Genomic DNA, 27195 nt, shown 5'->3' with positions numbered 1-27195 from the left:
TGATGGGAAAGCCTGTCTGTCTCTCTCTCTCTCTCACTGTCTGTAACTCTACCTGTCAAATAAATAAATTAAGAAAAAATTTTTTAAAAAAAGAAAAAGATATGCACAGACATAAAAATTCTGTCAGCAAAATAAACTTTTTCTAATGTAAAAAAATATTTATTTTTACAGAGAGGGAGAGAGACATAGAGAGATCTTCTATCTACTTGTTCACTCCCCAAATGACCGCAACAGCCTGAGCTGAGCCAGTCTAAAGCCAGGAGCCAGCAGCTGCTTCTGAGTCTCCTATGTGGGTGCAGGGGTGCAAGTACTTGGGTCATCTTCTGTTTCTTTCTCAGGCACATTAACAGTGAGCTGGATCAGAAATGGAGCAGCCACGACTCAAATTGGCACTCATATGGGATACCAGGCTGCAGGTAGCAACTTTACCCTCTATGCCACAGCACCAGCCCCCCAAAATACTTACTTAATGAGACGCAGAAAGATAGAGACACACAGAGATTCCCCATCCTCTGGTTCACTCCCAAAGGGCTATAGAAGCTGAGGCTGATTCAGGCCAAAGCCAGAGACCATGAGCCAGGAACTCAATCTGGGTCCCCCAGGTGTGTCAAGAACCCAATTACTTGAGCTATCATCTGCTGCCTTCTGGGGTGCACATTAGTAGAAAGCTGGAATTGGGAACAGAGTCAGGACTCATACCCGAACACTCTGATATTGGATTTGGGTGTCCCAATCAGCATCCTAACCACTACGCCACATGCGTGCTCTTAAACTTATCTTATAATTCCATTTTTCCACAAATTTTTGAAGTACTCTCATATGTGTTTAGTCTCTGAATTTAGTATGTAACTGTCAAACAATTGAATTGATCTTTTTTTCCGAATCTAGATAATTTATGTCAATAATTTTATTTTCCTATCATTACTTAGCTCATCATATAGTTTATATTTTAAATACAACAAATTATATGTAAACCACTTAAATTTTCCTTTGCACAGATTTGAAATATTCCCCTGCTTGTTAAGATAAGAATGAATTGTCTGGGATGGTTATTGTGGCAGAGTGGGTTAAGCGCTACTTGGGATGCCCCACGTCAGAGTGCCAAATCAGGCCCCACTTACTCTGTTCTCCACCCAGTTTTCTGCTAATGCATCCTAGGAGGTAGAAGATGGCTGAGTGCTTCATCTTCTGCCACTCACATAGGAGACTTTGAGTTCTAGGCTCTGACTTCAGCCTGGCCCAGCTCTGGCTGTTGTGAGCATTTGGGTAATGAGCTAGCAAAGTAAATAAGTAAGCAAATAATTAGGGGGGGAGAAATGAATTATCTTTCTCATTTTAAACGAACTTTCTTTATCTACTTGCACACCAAAAATGACCTTTATAAAAAAATGACCTTTATATCCTGTGTGCTGATGAAAGAAGAACGCCTGTTTAGGTTTTGCTGTACGTTTCATTTAATTTCAACGCAACATGAACTAATTGTACTCTATGTAGGAAAATACTTCATTTTTATTTCTTGCTTTCACATTTTATTGTTTCCCATAATCTTATAGACTCTCTAATGTTTTCCCTCTCTCTTTTTTATTTTTTTTACAGCTCTCTTTTTTTTTTTGTCCTGCAAATGTGTTCTCTTTCCACTACAAAAAAATGCATATTGGTGCATCAATCCCGATAGTAATCTTAGTAGTAATGTTTGCTCTGTCATTCTGAAAATGTGAGCAGGTATTTGTGCTACATAAAACACAGAATGTATTAAGACTGAAAGTATGGGTCTGGCACTGTGGCATAGTGGGTACAACTGCTGCCTCCAGTGCTGGCATCCCATATGTGCGCTGGTTCACGTCCCAGCTGCTCCACTTCCAATCCAGCATCCAGCTCTCTGCTATGGCCTGAGAAAGCATAGAGGATGGCTCAAGTCCTTGGGCCCCTGCACCTGCATGGGAGACTTGGAAGAAGCTCCTGGTTCTTGACTTCGGATCAGTGCAGCTCTGGCCATTGTGGCCATCTGGGGAGTGAACCAGCAGATGGAGGACCTCTCTCTCTCTCTCTCTCTCCCTCTCTCCCCCGCCACCTCTCTGTAACTCTGCCTTTCAAACAAAATAAATAAATCTTCCAAAAAAAAAAAAAAAAGGCTGAAAGTATACAATGAAGGAAGCATTTGGCATGGTTAAGATGCTGCTTGGTTACATTGGATCAGGGAAAACATATGATATCTGTCTTTTTGAGGCTGGCTTAATAGAATACCTGAAATGTAATATATTGAAGTGAAATACACATTTTGAGAATAGATGATTGTTTATAGCCCTAATCTCTTTCATTGAGGAATAAGGTTCTCTTTTGTTTTGTTCTCTTTCTCTTCATACTATTTGTTAAACTCCTTTACTTAGGGTAGGGTTGACTATATGAACATTAAACACTGGAAATAGATCATTATAAAATCAAGAATGGAGGGCCAGCGCAGTGGCTCACTAGGCTAATCCTCCGCCTTGCAGCGCTGGCACACCGGGTTCTAGTCCTGGTCGGGGCGCTGGATTCTGTCCCGGTTGCCCCTCTTCCAGGCCAGCTCTCTGCTGTGGCCAGGGAGTGCAGTGGAGGATGGCCCAAGTGCTTGGGCCCTGCGCCCCATGGGAGACCAGGATAAGTACCTGGCTCCTGCCATCGGATCAGCACGGTGTGCGGGCCGCAGCGCGCCGGCCGTGGCGGCCATTGGAGGGTGAACCAACGGCAAAGGAAGACCTTTCTCTCTGTCTCTCTCTCTCACTATCCACTCTGCCTGTCAAAAAAAAAAAAAAATCAAGAATGGGACTCCTAGAGGGAAGAGGAGAAAGAGTCGGAATGTGGGCAGGAAGGAGAATGGGGGGAAAGTCCTACTATGCTCCTAAATCTGTATATATTTCATATATAAAACTTGTGTAACTTAAAAAAAAAAAAAAAAAGAGGCTGCTCGAGAGGCCTGGTGCTGTGGTGTAATGGGCTAAGCCTCTGCCTGTGGCACCAGTATCCCCTATGGGTGCCAGTTCAGATTGGCTAGGCTCCAGCTATTTGGGCCATTTGGAGAGTGAATCAGCAGATGGAAGACATTTTTTTTTTAAAGATTTATTTATTTATTTGAAAGAGTTACACAGAGAGAAGGAGAGGCAGAGATAGAGGGAGAGGTCTTCCATCCACTGGTTCACTCCCCAGCTGGCCGCAACTGACAGAGCTGTGCTGATCCAAAGCCAGGAGCCAGGAACTTCTTCAGGGTCTCCCACACAGGTGCAGAGGCCCAAGGACTTGGGCCATCTTCTACTGCTTTCCTAGGCCATAGCAGAGAACTGGATCAGAAGTTTAGTAGTCAGGATTCGAACCGGCGCCCATATGGGATGCTGGCACTGCAGGGGGTGGCTTTACCCTCTATGCCACAGCACCAACCCCGGAAGCCTTTCTCTCTCTCTCTCCATCACTTTCTCTCTAACTCTGCCCCTCAAATAAATGAATAAATCTTTTTTTTTCTTTTTTAAGATGCTGCTTGGGACACCTACATGTCATATAGGAGTACCTGAGTTTGAGTCCTGGCTATCCTCCTGATTCCAGCTTCCTGCTAATGCACACCCTGAGAGGCTCGAGCAGTTGGAGCCCTGCTAGGAGATCTAGATGTAGTCCTAGGCTTCTGGATTTGGATTGGCCCAGTCCCATCTGTTATGGGAATCTGGGGAGTGAACCCGCAGTTAGCAGATCCCTGTTTGTTTCTCTTCATTTCAAATAAAATAGATAAATAAGTAAGGATTTTTAAAAAAGATACTGCAATTTCATGTTTTTATATATATGTATATATAAATTTTATTCATTTCTTTGTGAGGCAGAAAGAAATACAGAGAGAGCGCTGCCATGCAGCGGTCACTTCCCAAATGCCCACAACAGTTGCGGCTGATCTGGGCCAAACTTAGGAGCTGGCACTGCAATCCAGGTCTCCCACATGGCTGGTAGGAACCCTATCACTTGAGCCATTACGGCCACCTCCCAGGGTCTACATTGGCAGGAAGTTTGAGTCAGGAGCTGGTGCCTGTCTCTAATCTTATGTAGATTTAATAACACACATAGGCTACATGGTAATTTAACCATATGGATAGTAAACAAATGACACACAAAACTATATTTATGTTTGTTGAAGGCAGACCAGGTATTTTGAGTTCAATTGGAGGTAAGAGAAACAGGAACTTGGTCTGAGCATAAGTTTCATTTCATATATGATTAACTGGGAGGAATCCAGACAGCCAGGATCCTACATTTTCTGTCTATGCTGGACAGAACCCAGCATAGACACTCAGATTCTGTCCTTCAGGCAACACAATTCTATTCTCTCAGGCAAAAATAACCCCTTTCAAAGTTGAACAAAACTATGGTCCAGTTATAAAATTGAATGTGGAAGAGGCCGGTGCTGTGGTGTAGCAGGTGAAGCTGCCACCTGCAGTGCTGGCATCCCATATGGGTGCTGGTTCGAGTCCTGGCTGCTCCACTTCCAATCCAGCTCTCTGCTATGGCCTGGGAAAGCAGTGGAAGATGGCCCAAGTCCTTGGGCCCCTGCACCCACGTGGGAGACCCAGAAGAATCTCCTGGGTCCTGGCTTTGGATCGGCGCAGCTCCGGCCATTGCAGCCAACTGGGGAGTGAACCAGCAGATGGAAAATCTCTCTCTGCCTCTCCTTCTCTTTCTGTGTAACTCTGACTTATAAATAAATAAATCTTTTAAAAAAATTGAATGTGGCAAAGCTGAGAAGAGAGGACTCAGTTTGAGAGGGACTAATTCCTCTCTGTAGAAAGAGGAGGGGGCCAGTTCTGTGGCACAGCAAATTAAAACCCTGGCCTGCAGTGCCAGCTTCTCATATGGGCACTGGTTCAAGTCCACCTCCAGTCCTGCTCTCTGCTTTGGCCTGGGAAAGCCTCTGGCTTCAGACTGGCCGTTGCAGCCATATGGGGAGCATATAGAAGACCAGCATATAGAAGACCCCTTTTTCTCTCTGTGTCTACCTCTCTCTGCAACTGTCAATAAAATAAATTAAAAAAAAAAATGGAAGAGAAAGGAAGGCAGAAGCAGAGACAGTCCCCCACTCCTGGAGCTGAGCTCCAAGAGTATGGGTTGAACAATGTGACTCCGATCACTGTGACCTTCTGCAACCAGCTCGCAACGAAATAGTCTTTAACATTTGGATCTAATAGGTCTTTACATTACGCCTCTCATATAGCAGTGTTGCACTTGCTATCTCATTTAATTGTCATCTTCTTATAAGGGAAATCATGATTATGGCAAATTCAAAGATGAAGGCTGTGACGTATGTCACAGTTAGATTCCTGGTCCAGTCTCCTTCCACTGTTCCTGGGGGAGGAAGGGTGAGGAAGGCAGGACTGCTGTGTGGGAGTGGCCACACGTCTCACTGTAGACGTCCCAGGGTTGTGTTCATCATGGCACTTGTCTGACAGATGGCAGCAAATGTGTTGCCTTAATAAGACGGTATATGCAGACAGTTTTCTGACAGATGGAAACCAAAGCAGCATGAGAAGAAGGACCTTCTTCTTATTCCAACAGAGGCTTTGTTTGGGCTGTTGCTTGCTTTGGCGGTTTTAAAACATCAAATAAAATATGGGCCAACTAGCATACTTTTCTTAAGATTAAGCGTGAGGAATGGGCGGTTTTTTAAAAATATTTATTTAGTTATTTATTTGAAAGACAGAGTTATAGAGAGGCAAGGCAGAGAGAGAGAGAAGTCTTCTACCTGCTGGTTCACTCCCCAAAGGGCCAGCAGTCAGAGCTGAGCCGATCTGAAACCAGGAGCCAGGAGCTTCTTCCGGGTCTTCCATGTGGGTGCAGGGACCCAAGGCCTTGGGCCATCTCCTACTGCTTTTCTAGGCCACAGCAGAGAGTTGGATCAGGAGTGGAGCAGCTGGGACTTGAACCGGTGCCCATATGGGATGCCGGCGCTGCAGGTGGAGGCTTACAGCACCAGCTCTGGAATTGGCGTTTTGATAGAGAGAAGTAATTTCAGTATTAAGGATCTCTGCATATTAAAGGGGAACCAGGAGGGTCCCAGGGAGGCACTTTTAGTAGCCAGAGCTACTAATCTGAAGCAGGTTCAAAGGATGCCTGTGAACAAAGGAAGGAGAAAAACCAGGTATGTAGGGGAAATGTAAGGTGTAGAGAAATGGAAGGAGAAACAAACTCTATTGCTATTTTAGTTTCTCCTACACACAACACAGCTCACAACACAGCTATGTTATGATACCCGAGATGTGGAGATTTCCCCCCCCACACACACACCAAGCAAGCAACCTTCCTGCACAAAACTCTAGCTGGGCATCCTCCAGTTGCATTCTGACACAGTCAGCCTGGAGATAGGACAGATCCCACAGGAGGGGACACACTCCCGGAGACGGACCTTCCTCCCTTAGATGCCAACTGCAAGCCCCAGGTTGTTTGACCTGGGCTTCTGTCTTAGTGCTATAAATCCGATAAACTGAGTTACCGTAAACCCACTCATCAGCATAGAAGATATCATTACTTGGGAGATTCCAAGGATTTTAGGAGTTGTTTTGTATGCCAGGAAACAGGGAAGAAGACCAAATAGATATTTCACAATATCATGAAGGGACATCACTCAAACACGCACCAAGGAAGACAGAAGGCACAGCAGTCCAAGCTTCATCTAGACCCTTTCTGTTGGCCTGAAAGTCTTAAAGGCACAGCAACCTTGAGATTCATCCACACCAGTGACCCGGGAGCAGTTCCCTGTTTCCTGTCTCCTGCAAGAACTGAACTGGCACATATGTTTGTAGGTTACGAAGCAGCACCGGGAGAGAGTCTCACCCCGAGAATTTCTCCCTGATGTTTCACCAACCCCGAGGAATCTGTGTTAGCACACAGGGGGTTTGTGGCGGTTGTGGTTTGCTGTGGTTGCTACATAGCTGTACGTGACTGAACTTGCCACTGCCGTTGGATGAGCACAGCCTCTCCAGGAAGATCCCCGAGCACTTCCTCGTTCAGTTCACTTCAGCTCACTAGAGCTAGACAGCCACTGAATACGGGGGACTGGGCTGCTTCCCCAGCGCTGGTCTAGAGAGGGAAGAAGGAATTTGGGGATGAATCTTAGGGAGTTGTTATTTGGGGAACACAGACAGTTACTCTGACGTGTGGATGACATGACTGAAGTAAGAGGACTGGTCCTAGAAGGTCTTGGGTAAGTAATGAAACCTGTTTGGCCTCTGTTCTCATTTAACTGAAACTCTGCTTTGTCAACTGTGAAAGGAGAGGACTGGATGAACTTCTAAGACTCTTCCACGTACCATTTCAGAGGACTGTCAAATTCTACTTTCCTTTTCAATTTAATCCTCAAGGGCAATAGTAATCTCCTTTTTTTTAGACATACATTTGCTTGTTTGTTAAATTTTTTAAATGTCTTCTAGAGGCAGAGACAAATAGAAAGCTCCATTCACTGGTTCATTTCCCAAATACCAGGGCTGCTTGCAGCCAAAGCTGGGAGCTGGGAACCCGACACAATCACCTGAGCCAGCCCAGCTGCCTCCCAGGGTCTAGAGTAGCAGAAAGGTGGAGTCAGGAGCAGAACTGGGCAATGAACCCAGGCATTTATTTATTTACTTGACAGGTAGAGAGAGAGAGAGAGAGAGAGAGAGAGAGAGAGAGAATCTTCCATCTGCTGGTCCACTCACCAAATGGCTGCAACAGTTAGGCTGAACCAGGCCAAAGCCAGGAGCTTCATCCAGGTCTCCCACATGGGTACAAGGGCCCAAGCATTTGGTCCATCCTCCACTGCTTTCCCAGGCATGTTAGCAGGGAGCTGGACTGGAAGTGGAGAAGCTAGGAATTGAACCAGCACCCATATGGGATGCTGGACTCACAGGAGACAGCTTAACCCACTGTGCCACAATGCCAGACCTGTTCATGGGTATCTTAACCCCTATACCAAATGTCTGCTCTGACTAAATGTTTTATAAAAACATTTTCAAGAATGCAGTAAGTAGAAACCTGTAATTCAGGATAGATACTTAAAGCCAGACACCTTGGGTACAAATCCCTGTACAACCTTGGATAGAGCTCTTCTTTTTCTTCAAGATTTATTTATTTATTTGAAATACAGCATTACAGAGAGGGGAGAGATAGACAGAGATCAGTCTTCCATCTGCTGGTTTGCTTCCTAAATGGTCGCCACCACAGGGGCTGGGCCAGGCTGAAGCCAGGAGCCTGGAACTCCATCTGAGTCCTCCATGTGGGTGGCAAGGTCCCAAACACTTGGGCCATCTCCTGCTGCTTTTCCCAGGCCCATTATCAGGGAGCTGGATCAGAAGAGGAGCAGCTGGGACTAGAACGCACCACCACAAGGCTTAACCTTCTACGCCACAGTGCTGTCCCCAAACAAAGCTTTTTGAAGGAGTGGTCACTTAACTTGATTGTGAAGGCTCCACTGGCTGCAGAAATGGCCTGGGCTTGGAGAAACAAAAGGTTAAAGATAGGGGAAGGGAAAAGAACACTGGCAGGACCTTAGGGAAGCCAAGAAAAGTGGCTGGGCCTGTGCTGTGGCGCAGTAGGTTAATCCTCCGCCTATGGCGCCGGCATCCCTTATGGATGCCGGTTCTAGTCCTGGCTGCTTCTCTTCCAATTCAGCTCTCTGCTGTGGCCTGGGAAAGCAGTAGAAGATGGCCCAAGTCCTTGAGCCCCTGTACCTGCATGGGAGACCAGGAAGAAGTACCTGGCTCCTGGCTTCGGATCAGTGTAGCTCCAGCCGTTGTGGCCATTTGGGGAGTGAACCAACAGAAGGAAGACCTTTCTCTCTGTCTCTCCCTCTCATTGTCTGTAACTCTGCCTCTCAAATAAATAAATAAAATCTTAAAAAAAAAAAAGTGGTTAAAAATGTTTTATGGGTGGCCGTCTGCAGTGCTGGCATCCCATATGGGCGCTGGTTGGAGTCCCGGCTGCTCCACTTCAAATCCAGCTCTCTGCTAAGGCCTGGGAATGCAGTAGCAGATGGCCCAAATCCTTGGGCCCCTGCACCTACTTGGAAAGAAGTTCTGGCTCCTGGCTTCGGGTTGGCTCTGCTCTGGCCATTGCCACCATCTGGGGAGTGAACCAGCAGATGAAAGACCTCTCTCTCTTTCTGCCTCTGCCTCTCTCTAACTCTGACTTTTATTTATTAAATAAATGCATCTTTAAAAAAAAAGTGTTTTATGGGATCCCACTATAATGTGCCTCAACAGTCAAACTAAAAAATGTGGATATTTTGGAGCCGGGACTGTGGCATCATAGGTTAAGTCTCCACCTGCTGTGCCAGCATCCCATATGGGCGCTGGTTCATGTCCCGGATGCTCCGCTTCTGATCCAGCTCTCTGCTATGGCCTGGGAAAGCAGTAGAAGATGGCCCAAATGCTTTGGCCTCTGCACCTATGTGGGAGACCTGGAGGAAGCTCCTAGCTCCTGGCTTTGGATCAGCTCAGCTCTGGCCATTGTGGCCATTTAGGGAGTGAACCAGAGGATGGAAGATCTTTCTCTATCTGTAACTCTATATCTCCAATAAATAAACCTTAAACAAACAAACAAAAAAGGATATTTTTAGTAGATGAAATAATATTCTGATGGCTTAAGAACAAGGAAATGTCAGGATCAAAATAAGGTGGATGTTTTATTTTATTTGCTTATTTGTATTACCTTAAACACTTTTTTCAAATATAAAAAACATATCAGTCCATTTTATTGTATCACCACTGCCTTTACTCCCCAGAATTAGACTCCAGGTGCTGTGGAAGGAGAGAAGAATGTGAATGGTGTGGGCGCTGGCAGGCCTTTCCGCTCAATGAGCTGATGTCTGTGGGCAGCACGTTCAACCAGACTTGAAAGGTGCATTTTGGTAAAATGCACGGGAATAACATGTCAGATTGTAAGGATTCCCCATAGTGGAGCCATCATTTGGTTGTCAGATGAGGGGGTGTGCTGGCATCTTCATTATCCTGGAGGAAGGAATTGAAGAATTCCCTGAGGGCTTTAGAAAAATGTGGACAAAGAATGATTGCTAGACTATATTTAAGGAGCTGTTGATGAAATTGAACAAGCCAACAAGTTATAATCATCACAAAATGTCTGGAGTGTTCCAAAAGGTGAAACATGGGAAATTAAATTTATGACTATCTAGAAGTAACATATAACTAATATATATTTATATATTATATACACATTTTTATATTAGATTATATATACACAATAATATAAACTATATGGGTATTTTAGGTAATTTTCTTTTTTAAGATTTAGTTATTTTATTTATAAGACAGAGATATGGAGAGAGAGAGAGAGAGAGAGAGAGAGAGAGAGAGAGAGAGGGATCTCTCATCCCCTGGTTCACTCTCCAAATGGCCCACAATGGCTGAGGCTGGGCCATGCCAAAGCAGGAGCCTGGAGCTTTTCTGGATCTCCCACCTGGGTGCAGGGGCCCAAGGACTTGGGCCATCTTCCATTGCTTTCCCAGGCACATTAGCAGGGAGCTGGATAGGAACTGAAACAACCAGGATTTGAATTGGTGCCCGGATGGGATGCCAGTGCTGCAGGCTGCGGCTTAACCTGCTGTGCCACAGTGCTGGCTACATAGGCAATTTTTCTTTTCTTTTCTTTTCTTTTCTTTTCTTTTCTTTTCTTTTCTTTTCTTTTCTTTCTTTTTTCTTTTTCCTTCCTTCACTCCTTCCTTGATTTATTTGAAAGGCAGCGATACATAGGGAGAAGGGGGGAAAGAGAGAGAGAGAGCAGGAGAGCGAACTCTTCCATTCAATGGTTCACTCCCCAAATGGTTTCAACGGCTGGGGTTGGTCCAGGCCAAAGCCAGGAGCCAGAAGAAGCTTCTGGTTCTCCCACTTGCATACAGGGGAGCCATCTTCTGCTGCTTTCCCAGGTGCATTAGCAGGAAGCTGGATAGGAAGTAGAGTAGCTGGGACTGGCATGTATGGTATGCCTGCGTAGTGTAGCAGCCTGTGGTTTAACTCATTCTGCCACAAGGCTGACCTCAGTTGTTTACTTTTTAAGAAAGTGAAAACTGCTATTTGGGCTGTAAAAAGGGTTACTTGAGTGGCTCTTTGGTTACGCAAATATAACGAGGAGTGGCATACACTTGAACTTTTTCCATTCCAGCTGCCCCTCCCTGAGGCCCAGGTATACAAAGGTGATCTCCAGGAGGAAGGTCATTTATTTGCATTGGGAAGAAAAGATCTGCTGAAAGGGAGGTGACAAAAGTCCTCTGGTGAACCACTGTTCTTGCAATTTCTTTTTGGGGAACTCTTGTTGGTTGACTGGGTACCCCCAGAGCCCAATGGGCAAGAAAAGACACCTAGAATCTGTAGGAAAAAGATAGCCAACTTTCTGAGGAAGGGGAGTGTGGGTTGGTGACTCAGACTTTTTTTTTCTCCTTAAAGGTAAATTTATTTAAAAAGAGATATTTATTATTTATTTGAAAAATAAGGTTACAGAGTGAGAGGGAAAGACAAAGAGAGAGGTTCTCCGTCCACTGGTTCGCTCCCTAGATGGTTTGAATGACCAGGGCTGGACCAGGTGCCAGGAGCTTCATCTGGTTCTCGGACATAGGTGGCAGGGGACTGTATACTTGGCTATCCTCTGCTGCATTTCCCAGGCCATTAGCATGGAGCTGGATGAGAAGTGGAGCAGCCAGGACTTGAATCAATGCCCATAGGGGATGCTGGCATCACAGGCAGCTGCTTTACCTGCTATGCCACAATGCTGACCTTGAATCTGGATAAAGTTTCAAAAGCTTTTCTTGAAACTGCAGTGCTTTGGACAGAAGTACTAGCATCATCCGCCAAGGCTGTGGAGGACCAGTTCTCTATACTGATACTTGTATACTCATCAGTTAAGCCATAAATGCAAGATACAAGAAAGTCAGGTCCCCTTTGCAGTAATTTTAGGGAATGAAGTTGAGGGGGCAGATTTTGGGAGACATAAGAGAGAAAAAGAGGTCTTGGATTTCATGTTTGGGTGATCTCAAATCGTTGTCAGTGCTTGCGTGAGGAGTCAGATGGGTTAATAGGCAGTCAGATTGGTCCCAGTGGAAATTTAGGGTGCAAAATGCTTTCTTCCCCAAAAGTTATCTTTAGCAAGGTCAAAATCACCTGCCTCACTCCTTGGGAGCTTCCCATCTTATGAGACTAGCAAGAGAGTAGTGACTCCACCCTTCTGAGCTCCCAGTTTACTATAAAACAAATTAAGTATCCCACCCTTCCCACCCTTCAGGTGGGTCTTTTGTTTTATGAGCAAGCCTGACTGAGTGAAAAGATTACAAATCAGGTCTTTTGATGGATTTGCCTTGTACTGACAGTTTTTTCCCCAAAGTTGTATTAACAAACCGACTACCACTAGCCCCTTTGGGTTTTTCCTCTCTTGGAGCCCTGCTCCAGGCCACTCTGTCTGGAGGTCTCTGACTTAATTAAATCTTGCTTTTAAATACATCTGGCTTTTCTCTTTGCCTTGTCCAATTGGAAATTCTTCTCCCATATGAGACAAAGAACCACAGTCGTCTTTTTGCCATTTTATCCCTAACACTTGCACAGTGGATTTATGGAGGATTCTTGGTGCTTACAAAGAAAATTCATCCTTTCTTTTTACAAATATTCATTAAATTCCTTTTATATGCCAGGCCCTGTTCTGTGCTGTGGGGATCAGACCGACAACAAAACAAGTGAAAATTCCTGGGGAGGGTGTTGGAGGCAGAAAATAAGGGTCAACCATCTAAGATGGTGGTAAGCCCAAGGAGGGACACAATAACAGGAAGTTTGTGGGTAGTATGGGTGATGTTCATTGTCAAGGAAGGTGTTAGGCTGGGGAAACACTGGAGCAGGTATGTGTAAAGGAGGTGGGCGAATGCTTGGGGAGTGTTCTTAGCAGGTGCTGAGAGGGAGAGAGTGGCTGGAGTAAAATCCAGGGTCTTTGAACACCATATTGGGCCACTGTACAGCTTTTAACTTTTACTTTGAGTGAGACTGGCAGTCCTTGAAAAGAAAACTTGAAAAAAAAAATAGAAAATTGGAAAGAAGAAAAATAAATAGTTCCACCCATAGTTCTTTCACTCAAAGACAGCTGCTGTTTTGATCATGTTGTGTCATTTTCTAAAATTCTTCAAAGCTTCCTTTGCTACATCCCAATCTGGTCCAAGCCATGCCCTCCACCCCCACCTGCTTCGATTTGTTCTCTCTAACAAAATTTCTGTTCTTTATGGTCTTTTTTTGCACCTGGCTTTTGTACATATCTTTTCTGTAGCCTCAACTGTTCTTTCCCATCTTTCATTTTGGGTTCATTTCTACACATCCTTTGGCTCTCGATTTTCATTCATAAATTCACTCATTCAGCCCTGTGCAGTTTGCTCAGGGTCCTATGCTTAATAGGCTTCTGTACTTGGGTGATTATTCTGCAGTCACCATCTTGAAATCCTTCTTCAGTTTTGACCAAGGGTCTCTCCTTTTTGCACTGAGTCCTGTTGATGATGTAGGCGCTGCTGCCTTGCTGCTGGGGAGTACAAAGAAAGATGTGCTCCCTCCTTGCATGGAGGAAGAGGTAGACATTAAACAAATAACCACAAAGGAAGTGTAAAATTCCAACTTAGAGAAATACTGCACAGGGAAACTAATCATATGGACATTTGATTTAGATAAGTTAGGAGATTCTTCCGCAGGGCTTAGTTGGGTCCTGGAGGACAGGAAGTGAACCTACCTCTTTGTGCCTTCCTTACCCACCCCTCCATTTGGTTAGGTCTAACTGTTCTGTTTATTTCTACTCTGTAGTTAATTGTATAATAGCTGACTTTCCGGAAAGAGCACAGATGAACAGAGTGTCTCCCTTTTCACCAGTGTATCTCAGGACATAGCGTGAAGCCTGGTACATAGTATTAAGTAATATTTTTGAATAAAAACATTATTAAATTTTGTGGTTCCATTTTTATGTATAATTGTTTTTTCCATATGCAATTCAGTAGCTTGTATTTTAAAAAGGAACTTAGCACTCTGAGAAAAAAAAAAAAACTTCATAAAAATCGGGGGCTTTGGGGTTTGGTGCTATGGTGTAGTGGGTAAATCTGTCTGTAGTGTTGGCATCCCATATGGGCACCAGTTTGAGTCCTGGCTGCTCCACTTCTGATCGAGCTTCTGCTATGGCCTGGGAAAGCCATGGAGGATGGCCCAAGTCTTTGGGGCCCCTGCACCGGCATGGGAGATCCAGAAGAAGCTCCTGGCTCCTGGCTTCGGATCGGCTCAGCTCCGGCCGTTGTGGCCAACTGGAAAGTGAACCAGTGGATAGTAGATCTCTCCCTCTCTTTCTAACTCTACCTTTCAAATAAATAAATAAACCTTTAAAAAAAAAAAAAACAGGGGCTTTGAAGAAACAGCAGATGGAAGAACATCTCTGGTTGCTCAGGTTCAGAGTGAATGCTGTTGAGAACCAATTTAAGGGAGAAGAGATTTGAGAGTGGTAAAGACATCAGGTTACGTGGCAACAGGTAGAAAGCGGAGGAAGGCTAGAACTCACAGTGTTCATTTCCTTGCTTAGCAACACTTACTAAGGTCTTACTATATGTCAGCCACTGTGCTAGGCACTTGGCAATGTAACGGTTAAAGAAGGGAACAAAATCCTATCCAGGAATTTATAGTGTAGTGAGTGCGCCAATGTACTTATAAGAAAAAAATTCCTTCCTTTCACTTTTCAGCTTCTTTGTAGACGTAGCAATGCCACAAATATGGAGAAGTGAAGCCTTCAATTAGAGATGGATGGTCCAGAGAAATGTTTGCAGAAATTTTGAAGACTTCAAGTTCTTGTGGACTATTTTCTATTTCAATGTTCTCCTTTAAGTATTTTAACCTTTTCTATTTCCTTTGACTGCTGCTTATTAAGAAATGAAACAAAACAAAAAACCCCAAAACAATAAGGGCACGGTTTACATACTGCCCTTTATCTGAAAGAAAAGTCCTTGTTTTGCTTTTCTATTTTGTATTTTGCAAGCCTTTTTATCTGATTATGCTCCCTCCCTGGAAAGCCATCCTCATAGGCCCCCCTGTTTTCAGGGGCTTCAGGGCATACTATCTTTTCTTTCAATGGCATTCCCCAAAAAGCTCTTCGTTCAGTTTGAAAAGCAGCAGCGATGAAATGCATAGTATTATCTGTGCACCAAGTTGCCACTCCCTGTGCCCTGCCCCTGTTACTGCAATAGAAAAGGTCTGGGGATAGAGACAGATTGGGAAGATCAATCCTCCTAGCAAAGATTAGGAAGGAAACAAGGAAAGGCCACTTCCATTTCGGAGAGAACGGTGTTCGGGTTCCCAAAAGAGTCTGTCTGAATCCGGAGCAAAAAGAGCCAGAAGAACCCGGTATTAAAGAAAATTAACTCTGAATGACAGGTGCTGAGAAGGTAGGTTGTTTCCTAGAGATAAGAAGAGAGGGATTGGAGACCCGGGCTTTGCTGTGTGACTTTGGTCAGGTCACCTAAAGTTCGTAGCGTGAGTTTGGGTGAGGGGTCGCTGGGGTTCTTTCACCTTTAAGATTCTGTGGTTCTAAGATTGCGTGGGTTGAAATAGGCCATTCTGTTGATTTCCTAGTCTCCAGGAGAGTGAAAACTAGGCTTTGGGGGGTGGAACTGACTAACTGGATGGAGAACTGTCAACGCAGAGGTGGGCGAACTTCCCAGTGACAGGGTTTAGGACTGGAGAGATGCTTGGAAAATTTCCAAGCCGGCCTGGGCTCCTTTCTCAAACCTGGCTTTACGATGGGGGGATGGGGGAGCGAGAAGAACCCATTTTACATGGAATTACTCATTTCACTAAGCATTTCTCCTTTCCTTATTTTTGGACTCCAAAAAAACAGCTGCCAAGACACGAATCCTAAAGGGGGAGGAAGAGGGAATTACGATCACGGGGTCTCAAAAGGCCTGCAAAATCCTGCTTCCGCATTTTCAGCCTTTCTTTGGGTGCTGGGCTCTTTTTTTAAAACGTATATTTTTGGAGGAGTGGGCCTAGATTGAGGTTCAGAACAGCAAAGCGGGGCTGACGGATGCTGCTTTTGCGGGAGGGCGGCCGTGAGGGAGGGACGGAGCTCGGGGTGGGACCCGTCCCGGCCGCCAGGCGGGCTCCGAGCAGGGGCGCGGCTGCGGGCGGACCCCGGGGAGGGGCTTCGCGGAGGCGCCGCGGCCGGAGCCGAGCGGGGCCGCCCGGGCTCGGCGCTCAGCGCGGCCGGGCGGGCGGTGGCGCTGCGGAGGCGGCGGCCGAGGCCGGCGGGCGCGGAGGAGGGGCCCGAGATCGGGGCGGCCGGCGACAGCTGCCTCGGTGACGACTGCCGGCGGCGCGGCGACCTGAGGAGACCGAGTCGCGGGCCCCGCCGTCGCCGCCTCTCGGGCTGTTTTCCTTTTCCTGCTCTCCCAGCTAGAGCGTCAGGAATGGGCCCCAACCGCCGCGGGCCCCGCATCCTGCGCCGCCCGTAGGCCCCAGTAGCCGGAGGCCGGCCGGCGGGCCTCTCACCGCCCCTCGCCACAGCCAAGACGTCCCCACCCCGAATCCCCCTGAAGGAAGATGAGGGAGACGGGCCCGGCGCTTAGCAGGCAGAGTAGCAGCAGCAGCAGCAGCAGCAGCAGCAGCAACAGCAGCGGTCGGGGGAGGGTGTCTCGCCGTTTCCTCTCAGCCGCCAGGACAAGATGGCAGCGGCCGCGGAGAGGGGCTGAGCCCGGGCTGGGTGGTGCCGCCTGCTGAAGCGCTTGGCTCCCTGTCCCCGGCACGGCCCCGCACCCCACCCCGGACATGCTCAGGGCTGCGGCCGCCCGAAGAGGGGAGAGCGCGGGCCTCTAGGAAGGTAAGGGACGCGGGAGCGGGGCGCCCCCAGCCCGGGGTGGGGGGATCGGCTCTGTTCGCCGGGCTAGCGGCCGGGGAAGCCAGCGGTCCCCTCAGCCCGACCCCAGCCAGGCCGGAACCCCTCGCAGCGGCCCGCGCTCGTCGCGCGTCCTGCGTCCCAGCCCTGTGCCCAGCGCTCTCGCGCTCCCCGTTTCCACCCCAGCCCCAGCTCTGGGGGGCCGGGGCTGGGCGGCTCCCTCGAGGCCGGCGCCACGCCAGCCCCCCGGGACCGCCGGACGCTGGGGACCCCCCGCGCGTGGTTCCTGCGCGCGGTGGCGCAGCCTCCGGGAAGCCGCGCTTGGCCCTGGCCGGGCGGCCCTGGCCTCTCCTTGCCAAGGTTGCGCAACGGTTCTTCCCAGCAACCGAAGTTTTGTTTAGTCCCACAGGGGGCCTCTCTTCCCCCCCGCGCAGTCCTATAGGCCGTCACTACGGAGACCTTTCCTTTCATTTGGGCCGGGAAACAAACACAAACAGGCGCACGCACGCAACTTGGGCGCCGCAGCCGATGGCGGCGTCCCGGGCTCTGTGGCCGCGTCCCCAGCGTCGCGAAGCAGCCGGTTCGGAGGGTGTCAACCCTGGGGACGTGCGTGCGTGGGACTGTCGGGGAGGGGAAATGTGATCCGAGGCTCCGCGTCCCCAGCGGCGGCGGGAGGAAGGCGTGGCGGCCGCGCGGCGAGGCTGTTGCCGGCTTCTCGTTACGGTGGCGGCCGCCCGCTTGCCTTGGCCGCGCTGGGGGGAAGTCGCGCGAAGACTTCGCAGGAGAATGTCTGTTTTCCTGTCCGGGGGGAGACGGCTGTTTTAAAATGGTATGTGGCTCTCGGGGAAGCCTGTTGTTTCCCGGCCTTATCTCGGCGGGAGGAATTGCGCTACAGGGTGTGTGCGTAAATTGCCTTGGACCTGTTACGGCGCAGTCATAACACGTTCGGTCCTTGGGCCGTGTTTTCCCGACCTCTTTGCTGCTGGGTTAGGGAATTTATTTTTCCACCTGTCGGTTCGCTGCTTCTGTTGATAAGGAACTTTGTTAGCAGTAGTAGAGGTTTTCAGATGATCGCCCAGTTGACAGGGAAATCTCCCGGTTGGTTCTCTTGTCAGCTGTGTTTTGATGGTCCTGTGGTCCAGGGCTGGGAAACTTAGTTGGGAAACCGGCCTGTGCTTGTGCTAATGCGCAGCTTCTAGTAGCTGGAAGGTTGGCTGATTTTTCTTTCCTTTTTACTCTTTTATGTATTTGCTTGTTAAGTTGCACCTCCTGGAGGAGGAGTAGTTATATTCAGACCGTTTCAGTTAATTTTGAAGTCTTAATCGTGACACCTTAATATTTTTAGAAGAGGTTTCTTTTAGTGATGAAGTTACCGACAGGATCGGTGGGTTTTGTTTCCCAACTGAAATATTTTAATCCTGTATTCTCATTTAGTATTTCAGAAGCTGGGCAAGTCTCACCCACCATATGTTTGATAAGTCTAGATTCTGCTTATGTTTGCAAGTGCAGTGCTAATTTTATACAATGAGCAATGAGCAATGATAAGGTTTAGATAGGTCAGTATTAAGCTTAGTATTTTAACAAACAATACGGCGGACTCTTTAAAAATGCTTTAATGGTTTTATTGATTATCTTATGCCTTCTTGCCACTTAAAACTAACTGAATTTAACCAACCAAATAAAATTCTTTCGAATCAACAAGGCATTTCATGGAGTAGTTATGACTGTATTCCTAAAGTGTAGAAAACTCTTACATATGAAATATAATGCTTAGCCTGTTTAAAGCTTATTTTATTTTTTAAACTTTTTGTGTTAAGATGGTGATGTATTAAAATTAGCGATTTTTGGACATTTCATTGCATGGAAAATGTTTTCCTTTGCTTGCTCTATTCTAGGGAATATTTCTAAGAAAAAATTATTTGTGGAGAACCTTTTTTTTTTTAAACTGTTTTAAAAACATAGGATGGGCTTGAAATCTAGAGCAGAACTGGCCATTAAATGTTTCAAATTTATGTTTGGACGTTGCTGACTAAAGAAGCTAAACATACATATTAGGCAAGCAGATTATTAACATGGTGAGCCAGTCTTGGTTTATTGTCATAATACTTTTTCCTTTGAACCAGTCATTATCTTGCTTATAAACCAGGCATTGGCTTCTGGGTATGGGGTTTTAGAATCACATTAAAGTGGGTGGTTTCTATGAGAGAATTCTTGTAAACATGCCTGAAAAGAAGCTGTCGATAATCTTCTGGACGGTCTGTGATGGGAAACCATAGAATAAGGAGCAGATGTTGGAGGTAGGCAAGTGCGGCATGGACACAGGTATTTGTAGAAGGCAAAATATTGAAGCCTTTTTTGCTTCTTGCAAAAAACTTATTTTAAAAAACTTTAAAAAGCAACAGTTGATCGAGTAAGTTTTTCGATCGAACTTTTGTTTTTAAAATTTGACACGTGAACTCTCTAGGCTTATGGAGAAGAGGAAGAGGAAGGGGAAAATGTAACTTCAGAGTGCTAAAATATTGTTTCCCAAACCTGATTCACATCCATTTAATGGAATACTTACTTGCATATTATTTTCCACTGGAATGTTAGAATGATTTATTCTGGTAACTTACACAGTTTTGTCAGGTGAGAGGGGTTAAGTTTTTAAATACTGCTCTAATTATGGCAGTTCACCTTGCAGAATGAAGGTAGGCATTGGTGGTTCATTCAGAGGCATCAAAATGAAGTTTTCATTGCAACTTTGCATTTGAGTTTGGAGATCAAAAGCTGTCATGGCATTATTTAGATGTAACATCCTTCCAGAAGTTGTTATCCCTACCCCTTCTATTAGAGGACTCAGAATAACAAGATAGATGATTATATTGTTGCTGCCAAAATAAATACTCAGGTTGTAAAATTTCTGGGTAGCAGCTGTCCTAATTTCTTAAGGTCCAAAGTTTAGACTTCTAATGTGATGTGCTTACCTTGGAAGTTACTTCTGAAGACAAACTACTACTAGATTTTTTTTTTTTTTTTACAATGGAGAAATCTGCCAGTGTGTGTGTTTATTTTTTAAAGGTACACCCCTTTCCCCACACCTTAACTGGGATATAGTATAATCTCTCTCAGGGAATAGGGAGAACAATTTTTAACTTACTGAAAACTTTGTCGTGGGCACCCCTTTGTATATCATACAGTAGGTCTGAGGGAGTTGTTTTGAATGTCCTTACCAGTTCTGGTTCCAGCTGATTAAAAAATATATTCTGCCTATCTTCAAACACTTAATATAACTTAAAGTAAGGATAATATATATGTATAAGTATATACATATATATGGAGTAGACATCTTGAATCAGTGTAGGTTCTTTGGAAAGGCAACCCAAGAAAGTATAGGTCACTTGTGGTTGGCTTGGTATAATTAAGAGTGGTTTAAGGGAAAACAGCATTAGTGTCCTCCTCTTGCTTTGTTGTAGCTCTTCTTAGTCGCCTTATCTTGGTAACTGTAGGACCAGGGTAGAATAGATACTTAGAAGATACATGTTATACATTTTCCATAAGTTTGTCAAATTAGACCTTGAGCTTTTTTCAGTAGATACTTGGGTTACTAAACAAAGGCAACCTTATTGTCTTGACTCTAAAACACCACTATTATGCTAGGGACCTAGAACCTCCTTCTTATTACTTGTGTGGAAATTAAAAGAACTGGTGGAGTATTGACAATATTTTATTTTTAGGGCAGCATTTGTGGTTTGGGTACAGTTAAGTCATTAAGCAGATTTACCATGCCCTTCATAGGTAATATTAATGCCAAGTCTTAAGAAAGCTATCTTCCTCCAACAGAGGATCTTTGAAATGAAACAAGCAAAGAAGAATATTTTTGACCTTAAATGTTTTGTTACCTTGAACTAAATGATTTTTCTGATTTTCTGAAAGACATTTTCCCTCCTGTGGGAAACTGAATGATAGATAGTGAAGCAGGTTGGGTGGGGGGGCTGGGGTAGTAGTGATGAGGGAGAGCTTGGGTTAAATTACATGTGGGAGGTCAAAATCTGTTTGATTTAAATGCCCAGGTTGCCAGAGATGAGAGTTTACTTGAGCATAGAAAATGATAAATTGTGATAGCTTGAGGGAAAGATGAATAGGCCGGTGATGTCTGGTAAGTGAGCAGCTTTGTGAACTAGTGGCATGTTTGTCACCCTTGACTTCAGTGTTTTAGATCCTTTTTGTTCCCCTGCCTCCCTTCCTCTTTGTGTATTATTTCTTCATTTCTTCAATGAAATTAGAAAGGCTTTTTAAATGTAGAATTTAAGGAAGATGCAGTTCTTTAATTAACAAACATATTAATTTGAAGTCAATATTTGAACGGCTGTTCAAATGAGTTTGATTTAACGGATTTTTTTTTTTTTTGGTTAGTTTTTAGAAAAAACTGAGTTAAAGCCCAGACTTGTCTCATACCTGCCATTTATAGTCCCTTACACTTTAGTCTGAGATAAAGATCTCTTTAAAGATTATGTTTTCAGATACTCCTTCACTTTGCACTTTTCTTTGCTGCTCACCCGGTCTTTTTCAACTAGAAATATTTCCCTTAAGTAGAGATTTACTTTAAGGAAGAGTGATAAAGGGAAATGTAGTATTTTCTGAGTTCTATTTTTTTTTCCTTCAGAATAAGGTCTAAATTGTGAAAGAGTGATTCTTCAGTATAACATTGAAAATGAAGGGTAACCATGGCTGGTCAGATGTAATTTTTCCCCCGTAATTGTTTGTACTGTAGCACCTTTTTTTTTTTTTTTTTGCTGTTTTTTTTTTTTTTTTTGCATTTTTTTAATTTAATAAATGTGAATTTACCAAGTGCAACTTTTGTATTATTGTGGCTTCCCTCAACCTCCCTCCCTCCCGCAGCCCTCCCCTCTCCCACTCTCTCTCCCATCCCGCCCTTCATCAAGTTTCATTTTCAGTTACCTTCATATACAGAAGATAGCTTAGTATACACTAAGCAAGGATTTCAACAGGCTGTCCTCACACAACCGCACAGGTATAGAGTATTGTTTGACTAGTAGTGTTTTTAAGTTTCATAGTAAAACACATTGAGGACAGAGATCCTACATGGGGAGCATGTACCCAGTGACTCCCGTTGTTGATTTAACAATTGGCACTCTTATTTATGACGTCAGCAATCACCCGAGGCTCTTGCCATGAGCTGTCTAGGCTATAGAAGCCCCTTGAGTTCACCGACTCTGAACTTGTTTAGTCAAGGCCGTATCACAGTGGAGGTTCCTTCCTCCCTTCAGAGAAAGGTGCCTCTCTCCTTGATGGCCTGTTCCTTCTGCTGGGGTCTTGTTCACCAGGATCTTTCATTTAGATTATTTTTTGCCACCGTGTCATGGCTTTCCATGCCTGTGAGACTCTCATGGACCTTTTAGCCAGATCCGAATGTCCCAAGGGTTGATTCTGAGGCAGGAGTGCTGTTTTGGGCATTTGCCATTCTATGAATCTGCTGTGTGTCCTGTTTCCCCCGCAGAATCATTCTTTCCCTTTTAATTCTATCCTTCATTATTTGCTTACACTGGTCTTATTTGTGAAATCTCTTCAACACTTACCCTATCTTTCTGATCAGTTGTGTATTTATACTTATCACTTTACCAAGTGCGCTGGCATTGGTACCTGCCTCCTTGGTAAGATTGAGTTGAAATCCCCTGGCACATTTCTAGTTCCACCATTGGAGGTAAGTCCGAGTGAGCATGTGCCAACCTATATATCTCCTCCCTCTCTTATTCCCACTCCTGTGTTTAACAGAGATCACTTTTCTGTTAATTTTAAACGCCTAAGAATGATTGTGCATTGATTACAGAGTTCAACCAGTGGTCTTATGTAGAACAAACAGAGCAACAACAACAACAACAACAAAAATACTAAAAGGAATAAAATAGTAAGTTGTTCCTCAACAGTCTAGACAAGGGCTGATCATGACATTGTCTCTCATAGTGTCCATTTCACTTCAATGGGTATCATTTTAGATGCTCGTTTAGTTGCCATCGATCAGGGAGAACATATATTTGTCCCTTTTGGACTGGCTTTTTTCACTCAGCATGATGTTTTCCAGCTTCCTCCATTTTGTTGTAAATGCCCGATTTCATTTTTTTTTTTTTTTTACTGCTGTATAGTGTTCCATAGAGTACATATCTCATAGTTTCTTTATCCAGTCATCCGTTGATGGACATTTAGGTTGATTCCATGTCTTAGCTATTGTGAATTGAGCTGCAACAAATATTGAGGTGCAAATGGCTCTTTTTTTCTCCCCTTTAATTCCATTTGGGTAAATTCCAAGGAGTGGGATGGCTGGGTCCTGTGGTAGTGCTATATTCAGGTTTCTAAGGACTCTCCAAACTGTCTTCCATAGTGACTTTACCAGTTTGCATTCCCACCAACAGTGGATTAGTGTCCCTTTTTCCCCACATCCTCACTAGCATCTGTTGTTGGTTGATTTCTGTATGTAAGCCAATCTAACCGGAGTGAGGTGAAACCTCATTGTGGTTTTGATCTGCATTTCCCTGATGGCTAGGGATCCTGAGCATTTTTTCATGTGTCTGTTGGCCATTTGGATTTCCTCTTTTGAAAAATGTCTGTTAAGGTCCTTGGCCCATTTTTTTATTGGGTTGTTTGTTTTGATTCTGTGGTGTTTTTTGATCATTTTATAGATTCTAGTTGTTAATCCTTTATCTGTTGTGTAGCACCTTTTCTAATTTGAAAAAAGTTGTTTAGACTCGATAGACATTGCAATAATTAGATGAATAGAATATAACTTCCTCTTTTAAATTTTTATAGTTGTTCAGCCGGCGCCGTGGCTCAATAGGCTAATCCTCCACCTTGTGGCGCCGGCACACCGGGTTCTAGTCCCGGTTGGGGCGCCGGATTCTGTCCCGGTTGCCCCTCTTCCAGGCCAGCTCTCTGCTATGGCCAGGGAGTGCAGTGGAGGATGGCCCAGGTGCTTGGGCCCTGCACCCCATGGGAGACCAGGAAAAGCACCTGGCTCCTGGCTCCTGCCAGGATCAGCGCGGTGCGCCGGCTGCAGCGGCGGCCATTGGAGGGTGAACCAACGGCAAAGGAAGACCTTTCTCTCTCTGTCTCTCTCTCTCACTGTCCACTCTGCCTGTCAAAAAAAAAAAAAAAAAAAAAAAAAAAATTTTTATAGTTGTTTACTATAAATTACATATATTAAGATTTATTTATTTATTTGAAAGTCAGAGTTACACAGAGAGATGAGAGGCAGAGAGAGAGAGAGAGAGAGAGAGAGGTGTCTTCCATCTGCTGGTTCACTCCCCAATTGGCCACAACGGCCAGAGCTGAGCCGATCTGGAGCCAGGAGCCTCCTCCAGGTCTCCCACATGGGTGCAGGAGCCCAAGGACTCCACTGCCCTTCGAGGCCATAGTAGAGAGCTGGATCAGAAGTGGAGCATCTGGGACATGGACCGGCGCCCATATGGGATGCCGGCTCTGCAGGCAGCGGTTCCACCTGCTACGCCACAGTGCCAGCCCCATAAATTATATTGAAATACTTAAGTACTACCAAGAAAGTTGTCTTAAAATTTGATAGGAAATAAAAAATTTGAATGTATTTGACTAGCTAGTTATCTTACTTTAGAAATGAAAAAAAATTTGACTAAACACATTTATGTTAATTTAAGTTTTAAAAAATTTGTAGGAAATCATGTGCTAATAAATATTTTCTATGCTATAAAGCAAGATATATAAAAGCCTAAACATTTCATTTTTGTGTTTTGGCTATATGTTATCTGTTTATTAATACAAAGAAAGTCTTGTTGGTTTGGAAAAGCTATACGACTAAAGATATAATGCCACAGTTTTAAATAACTAATAACAGATAGAGTGATAACATACTGAAAATTGAACCTGAGTTTCTAGAGCCATTTGTTCCTAAGTAAATTAAGTTAATACTTTGAGGGCATTAAATAATGTAATTTCTTACTTATTCTATTGAGATTAAATAGGGTAGGGTGACACAGAAAACGGACAGGTTGTGCTGATATGTAACCTACTACTGTGATGCTATGCTTCACAACATTTTCAAGACAAAAGAAAGCAAACGTGTTTTTGGCCAAATTATAATTAGACAGTTTCAATGGAGACAGTGTAAGTGCATCTACAGTGTATTAGTTGTAGTTGTGTATTTTAATTTTACGTTAAATAAGAATAATCCTGAATTCAGGGGCTGGCATTGCAGGGCAGCGGATTTAAGCCGCTGCTTGGGACACCTGTATTGGAGTGCTTGGTTGAGTCCTGGATCTTCTAATCAGCTTCCTGCTAAAGTGCCTGAGGCAGCAGATGATCTCTCAAGTACTTGGGCTCCTACCACCTCTGTTGGGAGACACACAGACGGAGTTCCTGATTTTTGGCTTTGGCCTGGACCAGCCATGGCTATTGTGGACATTTGGAGAGTGAACCAGCAGATGGAAGAGTTCTCTCTGCCTTCCAAGTTAATATATTAAGTTTTTTTTTTTTTTAATTTATTTTTTTTTATTTTTGACAGGCAGAGTGGACAGTGAGAGAGAGAGACAGAGAGAAAGGTCTTCCTTTTGCCGTTGGTTCACCCTCCAATGGCCGCCGCGGCCGGCGCGCTGTGGCCGGCGCACCGCGCTGATCCGATGGCAGGAGCCAGGAGCCAGGTGCTTTTCCTGGTCTCCCATGGGGTGCAGGGCCCAAGCACCTGGGCCATCCTCCACTGCACTCCCTGGCCACAGCAGAGGGCTGGCCTGGAAGAGGGGCAACCGGGACAGAATCCGGCGCCCCGACCGGGACTAGAACCCGGTGTGCCGGCGCCGCTAGGCGGAGGATTAGCCTATTGAGCCGCGGCGCCGGCCAATATATTAAGTTTTATTTATTTATTTAACAGGTGGAGTTATAGACAGTGAGAGAGAGACAGAGAGAAAGGTCCTCCCTCTGTTGGTTCACTCCCCAAATTGCCGCTACGGCTGGTGCTGCGCCGATCCGAAGCCAGGAGCCAGGTGCTTCCTCCCGGCCTCCCATGCAGGTGCAGGGGCCCAAGCACTTGGGCCATCCTCCACTGCCCTCCTGGGCCACAGCAGAGAGCTGGACTAGAAGAGGAGCAACCGGGACTAGAACCCGGCGCCCACATGGGATGCTGACGCTGCAGGTGGAGGATTAACCAAGTGAGCCACGGCACTGGCCCCAATAAGTAAGTCTTAAAAAAATAAAAACAACAACAACAAAAAACCCTCTGGATTCAAATATACTGAATTTGGGGCCGGTGTTGTGGTGTAGCAGTAAAGTTTCTGCCTACAGTGCTGGAATCCCATATGGGCACTGGTTCCAGTTCTGGCTGCTCCACTTCTGATACAGCTCTCTGCTATGGCCTGGGAAAGCAGTAGAAGATGGCCCAAGTCCTTGGGCCCCTGCCAGCTGCATGGCAAACCTAGAAGAAGCTCCTGGCTCCTGGCTTTGAATGGAAGCAGCACTGGCTATTGCGGCCATCTGGGGAGTGAACCAGTAGATGGAAGACTTCTCTCTCTCTGCCTCTGCCTCTCTGTAACTCTGCCTTTCAAATAAACAAATCTTTAAAAAATACTGAATTTATAATCTATGTTTAATAAACCTTTAAATATCCTTTATAAGTAGATCACAGACTTGCACCACAAAAAATAAAATTACTATCTATCAAATATAATATTTATATGTAAACTGTTTTATCCAATATATATTTGAATGTCAACTAAGAGCAGGATACCATGAAGTGAATCAAGAGACTACTACATGGCCCAGATTTGAGAAATTGTAAATGAAGTTATCCAAGTACTGCAGATTTTAATTTTTATTTGTGTATATGTACTTGAGTTGAAAAACACTGCTTAAAAAAATAACTAAATTAAATCTAGCAAGTCAGACTTCTAGAATTCTTGCATTTTGTTGAATATGTACTGTTTACAGAAGGAACCTTAATATCAGAAAGAATTCATCATAAAGTTGTATTGATATTCATTGTCCTCATAGGGCTAAAAGCAAAGAAAAAGTCATTTAAAAAATGTGAACAGAAGCAGGCATTTGGAGTAGAGGTTAAGATGTGGCTTGGGATGTCCACATCTCATCAGAGTGCCTGGGTCTGGGACCTGGCTCTGGTCTCATTCTAGCTTCCTGCTTGCTCATGCACAACCTGGGATGCAGCAGTGGTGGCCCAAGCATTTGTGTCCTTGCCACTCACCTGGGAAATCTGAATTGAGTTCTGGGCTCCTGGCATTGACCTAGCCCAGGTCAGGGAGTTGTGGGCATTATTAAAGTAGGGAGCCGGGAGCCTCTGGGTGGGAGGTCTCT

At 45.1% G+C, this 27195-nt stretch overlaps 1 protein-coding gene across 15 annotated transcripts in view; it reads left to right on the top strand.

Annotated features, from left to right (window-relative positions):
- The first annotated feature begins 6761 nt into the window (after positions 1-6761).
- Positions 6762-27195, top strand: part of HIPK3 (homeodomain interacting protein kinase 3) — a 90886-nt gene continuing 70452 nt past the window's right edge. For 4 of the 15 annotated variants that reach the window (XM_089327689.1, XM_089327685.1, XM_089327682.1 and 1 more), the window contains exon 1: positions 16297-16857. The gene's annotated coding sequence lies outside the window, so the exon portion shown is untranslated. The other 11 variants (XM_070071690.2, XM_070071683.2, XM_070071671.2 and 8 more) reach the window with 6 other exon arrangements.

This window comes from Oryctolagus cuniculus, chromosome 1 (assembly GCF_051225735.1).
Source record: "Oryctolagus cuniculus isolate XC-2025 breed Fujian yellow rabbit chromosome 1, ASM5122573v1, whole genome shotgun sequence".
NCBI lineage: Eukaryota > Metazoa > Chordata > Mammalia > Lagomorpha > Leporidae > Oryctolagus > Oryctolagus cuniculus.
The sequence above is the reverse complement of the archived record's forward strand: the minus strand, read 5'-3'. Positions and strand labels throughout refer to the sequence as shown.